Source organism: Leptonychotes weddellii, chromosome 16 (genome assembly GCF_054177405.1).
Source record: "Leptonychotes weddellii isolate Sample4059 chromosome 16, ASM5417740v2, whole genome shotgun sequence".
Taxonomy (NCBI): Eukaryota; Metazoa; Chordata; class Mammalia; order Carnivora; family Phocidae; genus Leptonychotes; species Leptonychotes weddellii.
This window is the reverse complement of record NC_138384.1, coordinates 19,371,037-19,389,170: the sequence shown is the minus strand read 5'-3', so window position 1 is coordinate 19,389,170 and position 18,134 is coordinate 19,371,037. Positions and strand designations below refer to the sequence as shown.

At 37.2% G+C, this 18,134-nt stretch overlaps 1 non-coding gene across 1 annotated transcript; it reads right to left on the bottom strand.

The window, feature by feature from the left end:
- Positions 1-800: 800 nt before the first annotated feature.
- On the bottom strand, positions 801-986 carry LOC115939201 (U2 spliceosomal RNA). The gene has a single exon (XR_014141118.1). It is a non-coding gene; the product is annotated as a U2 spliceosomal RNA (small nuclear RNA).
- Positions 987-18,134: the final 17,148 nt, after the last annotated feature.

The following is an 18,134-nucleotide window of genomic DNA, read 5'->3' as shown; positions in this document are numbered from 1 at the left end:
TGGAAAGTTAATGTTTGGTTGGATGGATTTAGTTTGGATCTGAGCTATGTCTCTTTTTTCTGGGAAAGATATAATGTTGTTGAGGATAGGAAATAACTCCCTCTTCCCCAACTCCAGACCCTGACAGCCCCCAGAGTCTTACCTGACTACTGAACCATCCACCATGGAATCATCCACAAACAGTTACATGGTGGAAACCCATAACACAACTTGGTAGCAGTCTCTTCAGAACAGGACCTGAATCATCCTGAATCATGGCAGGAAACATCCATTTCTGTAATGAAATTTTTTCATAGTTAGGGAAAATACTTGGAGCCAAAAAAAAAAAAATTAGCTAGAGAGGGTTCAGGATAGATTTCTACTTTAAAAAGAAGAACTGGCATCTTAGGTGTGGAGACTTAAAAAGAATCTTAGTCTTCTAGAATGAGCCAGATCTACCAGAAATGAAGTTCCACTCCTTAAAAATATTTATCATTTAGCTATTTACTCTTGGAGAGAAAGTACCAAAGACATTTTCCCCATGGTTGCCTAGCCCAGTACAGGGCAGAGAGCTGACCAGAAGAAATTGGAGTTAGGAACAACATACAACATGAGGCATGCAAATCTAACTTATAAAAAATAACACATTGGATCATTCTTTATGAACTCCAAACTCCATAAATGAACAAGAAATGCAGTATATTAAACACAAGGAAGTCACATCCTTTACTATATGATATGCTTGAGCTGGATGATTTTAGATTTTATTTTTGAAATGTAAAGCTACTTACTAGTTTGAAATATTTTAGCCTACCTTCATATTAAACAATCATACTTTAAACAAAAGTGCAATATTAAAATACCTTTTGCCTTTAACAGAAAATATAGAGAAAATTCAAAATTCTCTCTCTGCCATTGGCCTATTCTGTGACTATGGAAAAACATCCTAAGCTTTCTGAGTGTCTCTTTTATTACACTTGATCTTAGCCAAAAGGCTGAGAAGCGATTGAGTGTCTCTTTCATTATTTGCAAAACAGGGATACTGGTGATAGAAATTTCACAGGTATTTTTTTGAGATTAAATGATATAGAGTATATGAAAAGGGCCTGGACATAAATCTGCAGAAAATAGAATAGATTTTTTTTTTAAAGATTTTATTTGTTTATTTTATTTATTTATTTGACAGAGAGGGACACAGCGAGAGAGGGAACACAAGCAGGGGGAGTAGAAGAGGGAGAAGCAGGCTTCCCGCAGAGCAGGGAGCCCGATGCGGGGCTCGATCCCAGGACCCCGGGATCATGACCCAAGCCGAAGGCAGACGCCCAACGACTGAGCCACCCAGGCGCCCCTAGAATAGATTTTTGATCAAGGTGCAATGGGGTGAGTCTCATAATTCCAAAATTCTCTTGGGAAGATGATGAAGGCGTTGATTGGATGGAAGAAAAAAGAGAAAACACTGACAATAAAACCCTAGCCTCCTCCAGGAGAGCTCAGGGGGAAAATACCTATATATAGTCAGAACCATTTTTAAAAAATAAAAAAAAAAATTCTAACGATTGATTAAAAGAAAAAAATCATCCAGGGATGAAGATGTCTCAATCCAACAACTTGACTGGGTGACATTGGAATACTTCAGACAATTAAGAGTGGGAACCTTGAGACCAAACCATTGCTTTGTCATGAGGCTCCCTAACAGTTCAATCCAGCTACTTAATAGCTGTGATACTGACCCCTTGCCTTCTTGGCCTTACATTTGACAACCCCCCAGGGGGTTGGATAGGAAATAATTCCCTCTTCCCCAACTCCAGACCCTGACAGCCCCCAGAGTCTTACCTGACTATTGAACCATCCACCATGGAATCATCCACAAACAGTTACATGGTGGAAACCCATAACACAACTTGGTAGCAGTCTCTTCAGAATAGGACCTGAATCATCCTGAATCATGAACTTCAAGGAACTGGGATTCAGAGTAAGGAATGTAGTGTAATAGATGTATAGCAAAAACAAAATGGATCATTCAGTTGGGGGAAGTTATTATAAGCATTGTTCTAAGGCAGAGACTCAGTTACCAGCCAGAATTCAAGAAAAAGCCAGACCCCAGTTACCCAGACTGAGGAGGGACTGGTCACATAGGGGAAGACACTATCATACAAGAGAAGGAAGTTATCAAAATCCATAAAAAACAAACTCGAGAGGTTTTTATTACAGCAGATGTAACCTTCAGTAGACAGGCACTATCAACCTTTGGCAACTCAGCAGGAAGGGAACCCTCTCTGGCTACACCACAGTTCCTGATGATGGCTTTCAGTGGCCAAATCCAAGTGGTACCACAGGACAGGATAACTAACTGATGAGGTCAGACATATCACCTTCCTTGGCAAAGAGCACGTAAAGGGTATGGTGTGGGTCAGGAGGGATAAACAGAAGGTGCCTGTCCTACATGCCCAAGGTGACAAGCAAGAAGAGGTGAAGGCATATTTTAAGCCCAGGCAATATGACTCCATAAAGCCCCACTCTCCACCACTACACCATGCAACCCTCATATAAGAGTAGGTAGGAGTCAGACAGTGACCCTTTATGTCAAATTAAGCAGCTATGGATGTATTCTATAAGCAATGTGGATCCTAAAAGAGATTTAAGTCGGGAATTTATATGGTGTTAATTTGTTTTTTGGGTTTATTGTTTATTTTTTGTTCTGGTTTGAGAAAGAGCACTCTGCTAAGTGGAGTGGAGGATGAAGAAGGGTTGGAAATGTGTGATGTATTTCAAGGAAAAAGGTGTTTAAAGCTTTTGTGTTAATCCAGCTGAGTTAACAAGTCAGGCTCCAGGAATGAAGATGTCAAAAGAGTTTATAATTTATGAAAATCAACAGGACTTACTTGTTAAAATCTGTAGGTGAGTTTTTGTAGGCAGAGGAAGGAATCTAAGAAGCTTCCCAGATTTCTGTCACAGGTGGCAGGGTAAATGAATGGTGATTCTTCTTCTTATTATTTATCTGTTGTTGGTTGCTTGTTTGATTTTATTTGTTTTGATGTTGTGTGTGTTTTGAGCAGTACGAGCTATCTAGTAGTGGACTATTAGATATATAATTTTAGAAATTAAAGGATAGATGGGGCCAAAGATATAAATTGAGAGTTATTATAAAATTGATATTAAAGATAGCCTAGGGTATATATGTATAATGAAGAGACAAGAATCAACAAAAGGGAAAAATAAATTCAAGTAAAATGTCAGAAAAGGAAGGATAACCCTGGAAAAAACAGAGAAGGAAGAATAATAATGATAACAGTAATAACAAAATATTACAAGTAACAGGTAACATATAACACATATTTAACATGGGCTATTCTATATTTTCTTCTCAATATTAAATCATTTCAATTTTATAAAAATTCTATGAGGTGGACACTAATATTAAACTAATTTAACAAATGAAACAAACATAGGCTTAGGGACTTTAAGGTGGTTTTCTAAGATTGCATGGCTGGTCACATGCCAAATTGATAACCAAACCCAGGTCTCTGTTTACTGAATCCATGAAACCTGCGATTTATTTTCAGAAATCAACAAGGGAAAAAAAATATGTCATGGAAACCACAGTAAGATTTTAAGCAAGAGGCCATTTCAGGAAGATTTAACAGTATCTGGTTCTAACAACTGCCTTCTCTTCTTTCAGACCTCAGAATGATAACATCTCATCTCCCCCTGTGTTTCTAACCTCACAGCACTGCACCTTCTACTGTCGCTTCCCTAGACCTGTGGTTCTCAAATATAGCCTGCATCAGACTCACCTGGAGGACTTGTCAGAGCAGAGATTGCTGGCCCCGCCCCCAGAGGTTTGGATTTAGTAGTGCCAGGATTGGCCCTGAGAATTTGCATTTCTAGCACATTCTCAAGTGATGCTGTAAATGTTGGTCTAGAGACAACACTTGGAGAACCACTGGTTTAAACCATGTCTACAGCTCTATAAATAGCCCCATTATTAATTGCTCCAGAATTACCCCGTTGGAGTGGATATTGTCTAAATCGATATGCCACTGAAACTCTCTGAAACTCAGCTTTCTAATCTGTAAAATAAGGAAAATAGTACCATTGTTTCAGTCTTCTAATTTGTTGGAGGGTTTAAATGAGAGAAAGTGCACAGCACACAGCATGTACTGAAGGCTCAGTATGTACTAGCAATCGTTACCAAGTTGCAAAGTCTCTTTCTCTTATGTTTTCCCATGATACCCTGTATTCCAGCCAAACCAAAGTAATTAAAATTTCTCAACAGCAAACTCTTTCACATTTCTATGGATACCATGGTCAATGTAGGTGCTTTGATCCGAAATACTCCCTGGCAGCTTTTTTACTCCTTATACTTGTAATTAAATGCTTTAAGACTCCAGTGCATTCTTGGAATGAACGCTTTCACTTCTTCTTTCCATGCCATCATACTTTTATCCAACTCTCCCTTAGCCCTTATGACACTACACTTTGTCTGTCTCTCTCCCTTACTAGATTGTTATGGATGTAAATAGTGTCTTATACATAGGTATAAGTAACCACACGTTCTTGTTTGGTACCTGGCTCTGAGTAAATACTCATTAAATTTGAGTCAAATGAATGAGTGAATTATTTCTAGGTTTTGTTTCTTAAGCAGTGACCATGTTTTTCAGTTTTGCCTAGGACACTCAGAAAAATAGAAACCCAAACCCAAAATGTCAGGAACCATTAGAATTGCAGTGGAATTATACACCTCTCCTGTCACTGTTTCTCATTATCTGAGTAAGACATACCACTAGGAAGCAGATGGTTTGGGAAGGCATAAAATAAACATGAGTAACACAAAACCTGCCATTCAATAATGCTAATCACACCACAGATTTTGGACAGTGGTGTCTTCTCCACTTGCTAATAAAACTATTGCGAAACATATGTTCTGGGAAAAGTGAAAATAGATAAAGGAAAGTTAGCAAAATTTTCAAACCTGCCACTTGCTTTGAAGTACTTGTTGTCTTTTTGGAATGCTTTTCTACAAATTCAGTGAGTATACATGAAAATTCCATTTCAGAAGGGTCTCTGAGTACCTGCAACCTTTCTATCACTTACTTTAAAAACCAACCTGTGCTTTCTCTGAAACCCTATCATTTCTTTTGTAAAAGTATTTCGTATTTTAAAGCTGAGATGATTTGCATGAGTCCAGGGTTATTTTGTACAGAAGTGACAGCTTTTCAACACAAATATTTTGAAGCCATTATATGTAAACATTGCTTTATGGTTTTTCTAAAGGATCATTTTAACTCGTAGAAGTTTTAGTTATGCATATTTAGAACTTAAATCTTCAAACCAGTTACATCAAAAGAATAGTGAAAAAAATTTATCCTATGGAGAAAGTCCTATAATATAATGTATTTGAAATAAAAACAGCATGATCCATTTCTGTATCAGAGAATAAGGCACCAGGTCAAATTCACCAATCCATCGGAAGGCATCACGATATAATTTTACCCTTATTAAATTTTCTACCTTGGTCAGATCCTCACTTTTTACTTCAGTCAAAACACTGTATTTCAAATACCATTTCATTTTAATGATGTGTAAAACTGAAAGATAACAATCTGCCCCAAATTAATGAACATATAGGGACTTTAACTATAACAGATATTGGACTCTTAGAAAAAACATCCTTGATAGTAATCCAAAACCAGTAATTTTTCAGTATCCTAATGAAATTCTTCTGAATTCAGCCTACAGATACTTAGTGCTACACAAGTCTCTAGGGAAGATGTCAGAACTAACTCATCCATCAAATATTCAGTACTTTCTGTAATCCAGGCATTGTATTTGGCCCTGTCAATGCAGAAAAGAATGTCAGATTTGCCCCTTTGGCTCACCAAAAATCATTGTCAAATGAAGGAGTGACTTAGAAAAGTGACTTAGCCCCAGTGAAATAGCTCCTGTGGTGAAGATATGAACAAAAGAGCCATAGAGAATGACACAGACAATGGAGGGTTGAAGTGGGAGAACATCGGAGTGATTACTCAATAAAATCGGGATACACAAGCTAGAGATTACTCAGTGAAGCTGATAGCGGGGACCTACAAGCAAAGAAAATCATGCTAAACAGAAAAGTGAAAGTCCATGTACTCTGAGACAACATCAGATTTTAAACCCCATGAGGGGAGCGGCTGTGTCTAATTTATGTGTCATTGTTAGCACGTGCTGAGCACAGTCTACCATGTTATTTATTGTACATGAAATGCCAAATGAAAGCGTAAATGGATTAACTGAACAGCAGTACTTGCCCTGTGACAGCGAAGGTGGTAGTTGAGTGTTGAAACTAAACATAGCATTAGGTCAGGAATTTGCAGGAGGATCTGTCCTAAAGATTTAGGATTTATCTTGCAGGATATAGCGAACATTAAGGCTAATATTTAAACCAAACTAAACTTTGAAATAATCCGTTCTTTCAACAAATTTTTGTCAATTTTCTGTTATATTCAATGTGAATTCAGTGGAGAGCAAGTGAAGTATGACTCTTGTCTTCATGAGGCTTTAATTTGAGTGGCCATTTTGAAAAATCAAGTATAAAATAAAAGAAACGTTTCAGCCATAATGCATGATCAGTTCTGTGAAGGAGAAGGTCAGCAGACTACACCTGCCAGCCAAGTCCTGCCAGAATTCTATTTTTGTAAATAAAGTGATATTGCTACACAGCCATGCTCTTTGTTTATATAATACCTATTGCTGCTTTGAGTAGGTGTGATAGAGACCTATGGCCTGTAAACCCTAAAACATTTGTAACCTGGCTTTTTATAGAAAAATTGGCCAACTCCTGCTATAAATGAAACAAATGAGGAGCAGAGAATTAAAAGAATGGAGAGTAGCTTATTTTAGATAGAATTCCAAGAATGACCTTTTTAAGCAGTGTTGTGACATTTAACACAGGTATGAAGATTGAGAAGTCACCTGTGTGAAGATGAAGAGAAAGGAGCATCCTGGAAGGGGCAACAGTGGGAGCAAAGGCCAGGGGTAGAAAGACCTTAGGATATTTGAAGTCCTCGGGGGTGACTAGTGTAATTGGAGGGAATAATCAAGGGGAGAGAAGGAAGTGTTATGAGATGATGTTGGAGATAAAGGAGATCTGTCAGTCTATCCACCCATCTCTTTATCTATTGAGATGAACCTTCAGCAAGATGAAAAATTCCATTTAAAGACAACACACGCAGGTCTTAGCCTATCAGTAAATACCTCTCAGATTTTGACTATGAATGTTGTTAATAGAAATAACCAGTATATTGATGAAAAAGATACGCTCTTCTCCAACCATTGCAATAAAGCTGGCATGAAGAAGGTTATTTGTGAGGCAAAGCCAATTAAATCTGCATTTACGCTGATTTTGCAGCAATTCCAGAGTGATTTTTTTTTTCTTCTGAATGGCAGAGCTGGCAAAATGCTAACAAATTCAATGTACCATGCACCACATGCAGCCCAGAGAGTATTTCTAGAAAATGATGATGGTTTTCTAAACTAGTCGAAAAGGGGAGGGTTATTTTAGCCCTAATGCACTTCACTATATCAAGTTGTTTGCTTGAATTATTTATGTGTGTATTGCAATTTTTAAACTGGGAGCATCAGAGACATTTACGCCAGTGAGAAGTTAAGGACCTTGTAGGTCATTCAAGGAGAATGTTAACTAGGGCAAGTGGCAGTGGCTAGAGAAATACATCCAATCCCCTTCACAAGTTACAGGGGCTTGGCTGTCAGACCGACCTGGATATAAAGATGGATTTGGCTTCTGTTTAACTGTGCATACTGAGGCATTTACAACCATTGCCAGGAGCCTCAGTTTCTGTATATCTAACCTGGAGAGCATACATTCTGATTGAGTGCATTATTATAAGATTTAGTGATGTGTCTAAAGAATGGAATACATAGTAAACATATAATGAATCATAGCTATTGTTGTGGTTGTTGTTATTATTATTATTATTATTATTATTATTATTATTATTATTTACTCCGGAAAATCCCAGTGAGCATAAAAATGCACTAACTCACTATTGGAGTCTCTACTATGCACAAAATACCTTGGCTGTTTTAATGATGAAGGTACAAATTCCATGCAACTTAAATTCCACAGGGAAAATACACCAGCGTTTCACGAGTATATCTGAGTGCTTGTTAAAATATTGGTTCCCAAGCCCCAACCAAAACTCCACTGAATCAGAATCTCCCACAGAAGGGCTACAAGTTACCCGTTTAACAGATAACCAAATTTTACTAGCCATTTGAAAAGCTCAAGTGATTTGCAGACAAAAACATGTAATACAGGATAGGATAGGATGGGTCCTTGTCTTGAAAGAGATGTAAATAAAATGTGTTAGGAAGTCCAAAGTGGGAGAAAGCTTCCTAAATGAAGTACTCAATTTGTGACTTTGGAGAACATGTTTAGGGAAAAGAACAATTGTTACATAAAATTAAACAATAAAATGAGTGAGGTTAAAGAATTAAAAATAAATCTGAACCAAGATATGAGTGTTGACTTTAGATAAGAAAGTGCTTAAGGCAATTTTTTTTCTAAGATTTGCAGTTGGAAAACCAAGTTCCTCCATCTACTAAGATATCATGAAATTGGAATTGTGTGCCTTGTAAGACAGACGAATGGTTTTTTTGTTCAAATCAAAGTAGTGAAATCTGTGAGAACTGTGGAATTTCCTTTAGGAAGTATGCACACCAGGCTGCCCCGCTTTCCATGAAAATAGGCCATGAGAAGGTGGGCATCAACAAGTCAGGGTCCCCTAAAGTGGAGAGCACTGAGGTCAGCATAGCCACTGAGGACAAGACATTGGGCCTGGATCTTTTTAAAAAGCATTTGAACTCTCACTGCAAGTTTAAAGACAAATACGCAGAAGAGAGGTAGAAAACTTATTGTACAGAGAAAAATCAGGTAAAATAGGAGTGGTGAGTGGGGGTTGTAGCAAAACAAGTAGTAGAAAGTACAGTGATGATGCAATGATGATGTTAAGCACTTAAAAAAATTCTGGTATTAATACCTTGTATGCAATATCTCCACTAACAATCTGCCTTCTTGTGCATGGATCTTAACATTGCCCCATTTTACGGAGGAAGAAAATCATCTTTGAAACAATTAGGCACCTTTCATTAGGTCACAAGCTTAAAAGGGGTTGAGCTAAGATTTGAACCCATGCTGAATTGATTTCTGGGATCTGATTTTTGTCTATCTCAATTTAAAATTGCATCCCAGGAAGTAAGAATGTGGTAATAAGGAGCCTGATTCCATTTTTTTTTATGTTTGCTGACAGATTTTAGACTCACCTATCCCTCTCACCTATATGCCCTGACCTGGACAAACTGATTAAAAAAAAAAAAAAAAAAGCCTGGGTACTTCCTTTTTGGGTTCTGGTACAAAATTCAAACCATGCAGGTCCTGCCCTTGGGAAACATTTACTCCAACCTCAGCCCCCAAACATAGTAAAAACTAAACCAGTCTCCTTTCCTTGTTATCTCAGGCGATTAGGGACCTATTTGAGGATCCTGCCCTATTTTCCTCAGAAATGTCAACTATGCAAGCAGTAAACTTTCTCATACCCTCTTGGAGTGTGTGTTGTGGGGTGTGTGTGTGTGTGTGTGTGTGTGTGTGTGTGATGGCATCAATCTTTACCTCCAAACTAAATTTTTGTGTAGAGGTCAATCTACCTCTGCAGGAGACCATAACAAAAGTGTCATTTAACATATCTTCAACTTTTGTTTCTTCCCTGTATCTTCTTTTGATATCCTACACCAGTCACCAATCTCCTCTCCTATTATACTCAGGAAGATTCTTTCAATAGCAATAGTAGCAAATACTGAACACCAAACATCTTCCTTCTGACAAAGGAAACCATCCCCAATAAGAATAGTCCCATTTCCCACATGGATATGTGGCTGTTTGGGGTTTCTTCTCATCATTATTTCCCCCCAGACAGCCATGATTGATTAGCAAGACAACAGATGAAATCTTTTTTTACCACCCTAGACTTATAGGTTTGTTTTAGGATAGGCAGGGAGCTGGGGACATTCTTCAACTATAGTCTGGGTGTATGAGATACCCAAGATAAAGTGGTTGTTGGAAATACTAGGGAAAAGGGAAGTAAGACAGTGTCACAAAAGCCAGTGGAAAGGGCAGGAAGAATAAATGGTGTTGAGGATATGCCTGAGATAAAATAGTGACCTCAGGGGGCTGTACTTTATAAAGTTGAGTCCTGTGCTTCTCTAGTAAATATTTTCTCATCTGATGTAAAAAAAAAAATAAACAATGAGGCAACAACAAAACTTATTTTCCCTGGCAATAACTGAATAGTGCCCATTAGAGGGACCCCTGTAGGTGCCCTCACATTCTTGAGAAAATACCATGACATTAAGCTCAGGGTGTGACACAGCTGGCAGAATAACCCTTGAAAATGTTTTTCCTTTCAGCTGCAAAAGTTCTTCTAACAAAGTGGATGTTAGAAGAAGCTCCCAGGCACCCCTGGCTACGTCTATAGCTCATTATCTCCTCATTACAGGGAACCTGAAGGGGATGAGGAAAATGCATTCTGAAAGACGCATTCATGTTTTATTGATTGCCAGCAGAGCTCAAGTCTCTGAATTCTCACACTTTGGGATATTTTGTTAGGAAAATAAGCACAGTAGGCCCTTGTTTACATGCCCTCTTCCTTCTGGTACAATTGATTCTAGCGCAGCACAAAATTGAGCATCTTCCCCAGTTAGGTTCTCATGAGTCACCTCCACACATAAGCTAAAGTGAGGCTTTCACAGAGCATATTCCTTATCATCTCAGAGGCCTTGAAACATATTCCACTAATTGAAACTCCTCTTTTGATGAATGAGGAAACTGAGGCCCAGAGAAGTAGATTGGCTTGCTCACGGTCATACAACCAGTGAGCGAGAGCTTAGGTTGAAGCTCAGAGCTCCTGGTATCTTCATCACACCTTTTAATTATTCTAACAAGCCCATATATAGTCCCCAATTTAGGGAGAAGAAAATAATAAAGTAATAAATTCTCCTATAATGTTATTAAAACACATAATCCAGAACCATATAAGCATACTTAACAATTACGCTTGTGTAGAACCCAGATTGTCTTAAGAGTTGACAAACTGGGTAGGCAATTGTGTTGAGACTATGTCTGATAATAGATTAGTGAAGGAACTTAGGATATTTCATTTTGACATGAAGGCACAACTTAAGTTAACAGGGGGACATAGGGAAAATCTATTTCTCAGTCACTCAAGGACCCAGAATAAGGGAGACATGATCTCAACATGCCCATCACTGATCACCACAGTTAAGGGGAGGGGATATGACAAATCAAGCACTACTCAATATTGATACACATCCCTTCTACTCACGTTGAAGTGTCCAAGATAAGCCAGAAATCACACGAAATTTCAGAGTATGTAAGGAAATTCCATCACACCATGTACTCAGAAGAAGAAATTGTGCATTTACTGTCTTACTGACTTCTATAATTAGTAACTAGGAGAGATAATATCAAAAATAGGAAGTCTGGGTAGATACTAGTTTCTTTTTATCGACATATTGTTAAGACAAAATATTACATTAGGTTCAGATGAACAACATAGTTATTCAACAATTCTATACATTATGCTCTTATCACAAGTCCAGCAACCATCTGTCACCATACAACACCATTACAATAAGACACTAGTTCTTTTTTTTATGTTAATCACCATACATTACATCATTAGTTTTTGATGTAGTGTTCCATGATTCATCGTTTGCGTATAACACCCAGTGCTCCATGCAGAACGTGCCCTCTTTAATACCCATCACCAGGCTAACCCATCCTCCCACCCCTCTCCCCTCTAGAACCCTCAGTTTGTTTTTCAGTCCATCGCAATAAGACACTAGTTCTTAAAGAACTTTTAAACTAACTTTTCTAATACTTTCTATATTAGTTTTCTATGGCTGCATCACAATTACCACAAATTTAGTGGACTAAAGCAACACACATTTATTATCTCCCATTTCTTAGGTAAGAAATCCAAGTGGTTGCAGCTGGGCTCTCTAATTAATGTCTCACAAGGCTGAAGTCAAGAGGTCTGCCATGATAGGCTCTTAGGTTTGAGAAAAGAATCTAGTTAGTTGACTATGTAACATTTCCTTGCTGAATCTGGAGGCAGGGCCTCTCATTGCTACTAGAGACTGCCCATGGATATGGGCACATAGCTTCTTCTACCTTCAAATAAGGAACAGTGTGGCATGTACATCTCAAACTTTTAATTACTCCAGTTTCTCCTGTTGCTACCATTCAGATAAAACTCTCTGCTTTTAAGGCTTATCAGGCCCATACAGATACTCTCCCTAACTGAAGTCCCTTGTGTTGCATAACATAACACAAGCATGGAAGTGATAGCTCATCCTATTCCCAAGGTTGGGTTAAAGTGGAACATCTTTGATGAGCCATTTTAGCAAATTTATCTGCCATACTATTGACATTGGCCAATGGATTGCCTTCCAAAGCAAGTATTCTCTTCACTGCAAGAACTACATCCCAGACTAGAAGATGATCTTTCAATTAAGTTGCAGAAACGATACTTTGGCTACTAGAACCTAAATAAAATAAATACCTTCCTGTTGACTTTTTTTTTTCCTCACATATCAGAAATTACGGGAGCCAACTATACTAGTTTTCTATTGCTGTTATAACAATTTACACTAACATAGTGGCCTAAACAGTCCAAATTTATTATCTTACAGCTCTGGATATAAGAAATCTGACACAGGGCGCCTGGGTGGCTCAGTTGGTTAAGCGACTGCCTTCGGCTCAGGTCATGATCCTGGAGTCCCGGGATCGAGTCCCGCATCGGGCTCCCTGCTCAGCGAGGAGCCTGCTTCTCCCTCTGACCCTCCCCCCTCTCATGCTCTCTGTCTCTCATTCTCTCTGTCTCAAATAAATAAATAAAATCTTTAAAAAAAAAAAGAAATCTGACACAGGTCTCACTGGGCCAAAATCAAGTTGCCATCAGGGATTTGTTTCTTCCTGCAGGCTTTAGGGAAAATGATTATTTACCTTCTACAGATTGTAGAGGCTGCCCACATTTCTTAGCTCATGGACCCCTTCCTCTGTCTTCAAAATGTACGATGGGAGGTGGAGACTTAACATTTCATCTCTCTGCTCTTTTCATTCATAATTGTAGCTCTTTTTAACCAAATATTCTTTAAACGTTCTAAAAGTTTCTTTGTTTTAATGACTTTTGTAACTGGATTCGACCAACCCAGGTAATCCAAGGTAATCTCAAGATCTATACCCTTAATAACACATACAAATCCCTTTTGCAATGTAAGGTAACATATTTACAGATTTCAGGGATTGGGGCAATAAGAAAACTTTGGTTGTCATTTTGCTGCCTTCCATACTGACTTAACTAAATAGAGTAGAAATCTCTTCTGACGATCCATGTATTTCTCAGGCATTCCAGAGGGTTTGGAATTATAAACCAGAAGGGCAGCTAGCTGTAATCTTTCCCCATATATTTTCTGCTCCTCCTGAAAACCTTCATTTTTTTTTTTCTTTCACAGCAAAACCACCTTTTCTCTTTATCTTGTTCACACAAAAGAACATGACTGTCAACAACTCCAGATTTTATGATATGGATCTAGCCACCAGCAGAGGTTTTCTTGGCTGTTTCTCAGACCATATTTCCAAAGGAACTTAGAGCAAGGGTCCCTCCCCTGTTCTACTAAGTCATGCTAAATGGTGTAGGAGGCCCTGTAACCAATGAATGAATAAACAAAATGTAGTATAACCACACAATAGAATAGTATTCAGTAATAAAAATGAATAAAGTACTGATTCATGCTACAACATGGACACACCTTGGAAATAATGCTATGTGAAAGAAGATACACATGCACACATACACTCACAGAAAAACCAACACATTATTAGTCCATTCATATCAAATGTCCAGATTTAGCAAATATATAGAAATAGAAAGTAGATTAGTGATTGCCTAGAGCTGGGGAATTGGGGGTAAATGAGAAATGACTGATAATGGAGATGAGGTTTCTTTTTGACATGATAAAATGTCATAAAATTAATAGTGATGATGGATTGTGATAATTGCATAATTCCATAATTATACTAAAAACCACTGAGTTGTACATTTTAAATGTGTGAATTGTACAGTATGTGATTTATATCTCAAAAAGCTATCATATACTTTGAAAAGATAGGTGTGATATATCTTTTCATTATAATCGGTACTCACCTGAAAATTATAAAAATGGAAAAAAAACCCTGGATATTTAATACCAATTCTAAGACATAGATGGATTAAAGCTTATTAAATTTACACATTACATGTGCTTTTCAGATCTTATTTTACTTTATTTTCTCTTATTCTATATCCAAATTTAATATTACCAAAGGAATATTAAAGACATTAAATTAGAAGCTAGACCAAAGACCTTATTACATTAATGAGAAAGAAAAGGAAGTTGTCCAATTAACAGTATGTAACAAAAGATAAATTCTACAAATCAGTACTATAATTAGGGATTATTTCTTTGAAGACCAAACGACTGGCCACTCTATAGCAAATGATATCTGTGAAAAAGTTTGCAGCATTCAAGGTAGTTTCAACTTACATTTACAATTCTGTGTGTACTAGGGCAAGGAGAACATAGATAGTTCAAAGCAATTTGCAGCTAAAATGATTGATTTCCAGCAAATTTAGACCTTAAAATTAGATGTTTCAGCTACCTATATTATATATACCATATATAAATATATAGGCTATATTAGTACATATACTTATTACATAATAAATATATTAGTACATATATTTATTGCATAGTTACCCAGTTTTCCAAATGAGGAAGATATCTTTGTTAATTCCTCCTTATGGATAATTAAAGTGGACCAAATAGGAATATAGGAATGTTGTCCTTATATAGCACGTATGTGTTCAATGAAGATGCCTCAAACTCTTCATGTGTGTATGTATATGCATCTGTGTGTGTGTGTGTGTGTGTGTGTGATGTGCAACCTTGATAGGTGCAGAAATGCACCATGAGGAAACAAACACTTGTCCCTACTGCGTTCATAATCCAGGTCCAACATCAATGCAGGATATCTGGATCCGCCAAGTGAGATTTTATCACATTTGTTTACAGGTGACATCTAGTACCTAGTAATTGCCCTTGATTGCATTTCTTGAGTCTCTCTCCAGTTCAGCTGTCCTCTAAACAATCTTTCCCAATTAGTAACTGGATGGTTTAGAATATTCGGTATACAAAACTTCTTGTTTCCGAATGTGTCACACTTGTATTTCCCGCAATAGTAACAACTTACAGTAATTTAAGAAAAGAGAATACAAATAGGGTCCTAGAAATAGTGCTGAGAGACTGTTACTACATGATCACATTCTTGGTTAGGGCTTCTAGATATTTGATTGTGAACAGGGAGGTCCAGAATTTCTGGGAAAGAGGTTGAGAAATAGTGTGCAGTATTTTCAAATTGTTTTATTGTTTTTACTTACATCTCCTATGGTTTGTACTTGAGGATTCCTTCTAGTTCTCTCAATTTGTATTATGTCACATGTGGTTTATGACTCAGAGGTGGTGATCTGTGAACATAACTGACCTCCCAACAAGGCAACCTCAAAAATTGTGCTGTACATGGGCCGATGAGCATGTTTATAAATCTATATGAATATTGCCTTCTTTCGGGTCAGGATGAAAACTGATGAGCAATACTAAATATTTTTTTAAATGCTTTCTTGGGGCACCTGGGTGGCTCCATTGGTTAACCATCTGCCTTCGGCTCAGGTCATGATCCCAGGGTCTGGATAGAGCCCTGCGTTGGGCTCCCTGCTGAGCAGGATGTCTACTTCTCCCTTTCCTTCTGCCCCTCCCCCCAGCTCATGCTTTCTCTCTCCCTCTCTCTCACTCTGTCTCTCTCAAATAAATAAATAAATAAATAATAAATAAAATCTTTAAAAAATTGCTTTCTTGTACTTTTGAATAAAAAGACATGGAAATTAAAACTATCCAGAAAAGTACAAGAAGGAAGTAAAATTTATATGTACATATCACCTCTACCCCAAAGCTAAATTATCATTATTATCATTAGGTGAACATCATCCACCCAAAACAACAGTATTTTAGGATAGAAAGATTTGTCAGCTGCATGTACAAACACTAAAAATTTTAGATAGTGCTGAGGTTCTTTAAAAGAAGGAATGTATGTTTTTGTTTTCTAAATGGAAGTTGAGTTTTCCTTGAAATAAATATGTAGTGGTTAGACTCCATGTAGTGCACAGAAGCACAAAATCTGTGATATATATATGTATATATATGTGGATATATATATACACACACATATATACTCATATTTGGAAGTAGTAATTAAAATTATATTTGTGTCACCATGGAAAATAGAGCCTCTTCTGTCAACATGGAGAAATATGTACCTTGAACATGTTGCTGACTTACTTTCAGGAAATGATATCTCTTAACAAAGATGAGTTTAAAAAAAGTTTATCCCACAATTTTTAAAACGCTGCTTATATTTCTGCTTCATTTCTGTCATGGATAGATCCTAAAATGACCCCCAATTCTGCTCATCTTTTGGTATTCACACCAGAAGGGATTGTATAACCCCTTCCCTTTGAGTGCAAGCAGTATTTGTGACTTGTTCTTAACCCATAGAATATGGCAAAGGTGATGAAATGTCAGTCCCTCGGTTACGTTACCTTATATGGCAAAGGTAATGGGGAGTCACTTCATGATTATATTACATTAAAGACTCAATATTTTATGCAGATCTACATTAGTCTCTTTCACTCTCCTGATAATGTTGAAGTAAGCTACCGTATTATAAACTGCCTCTAGAGAACCATGTAGCAGACATTTGTAGGACTATGCAATTAATCCTCAAAACAACTTTATGTGGGATGGTATCTCATTCCTATTTTGTTGATGATTAAGCAATTGAAGTGATTTCAGATACAGATATAGATATTTCCATCTTATTGGTTCTGTTTCTCTGGAGAATCCTGACTAATATAGAACCCAAGCCCTGGCCTTTCTAATCTCAAAGAAAATACTTTTTTCTATCACAATCCTACTTTCCTGTGAATGAAACAAGGTTTGTTTTTATGATAATACTTGGCAAGTAATAAAAATCTCTTACTAACTGTACACCATAAAGTGTTTTTGCATGCATGATCTCAATTGCTTTAAAACATTTCTTCTTTTTAGAAAGTTCCTCGTTTTTTTCAAGCCTTGAAACATCAAAATGTAAAATAAATAGGAGAGGAGAAGGCTCATTGGAACAGGCCAGTTGAGGACAGTTGAAGGCACTGATCACCCTCAACCCCCTCCTGAAATTCCAGAACCCCACAGACAATATCTTGAAGAAACAGTAAATATTTAAACTAGTCTTCATTACACTGGTGGGGATATGGAAGATGGGAATTATTATCTTTATTTAACATAGAAAGAAAACAGAGTTTATGCTAGGCTCTCATGGCAATAACATGCTTTCAGTAAGACTTAAACAGAGGTGTTCTTATCTGGGGTAGTAGAATTCTGGCCTCATCACTTCCTTGATGGTCAATCCCAAGGACGTTGGTCCTGCCCAGTTAAATGCTTAATGCAAGTCACTTCTGAGCATTCCCAAAATGTTTAACATCTCAGATAGCCTATGGAAAACTGTACCAATTCTATTGATAATGTCTATCCAAAAAAAAAAAAAAAAAAAAGGTCAAAGAAATAGTTCATATGTCATATCAACAGCAAGGTGATTATGTAAAAGCCAATGTAAGTCTAATGGTTAACAGAAATTTTTAGCTGTGTGACCTTAGGCAACTTACTCTGCCTCTCTTGCTGGAGATGGTGATGCTGTCTCAGGGAATTGTGGCAATAGAAGTAACTATGCAACAGTATTTGTAATATGTTTAAGAGCCAATTGTATTAGCTTCAATAATATGTGAATTCTTTGTAAGGTAAATATTATTTTAATTTTCAGATCTTGAATTGTATATATAGAAAACAGAAAATCAATGGCAGATTGTCTCAGTGAAGGGCAGCATGTTTTGTATAGTATAACAAAATAGAATTTCACTTTATCTTCA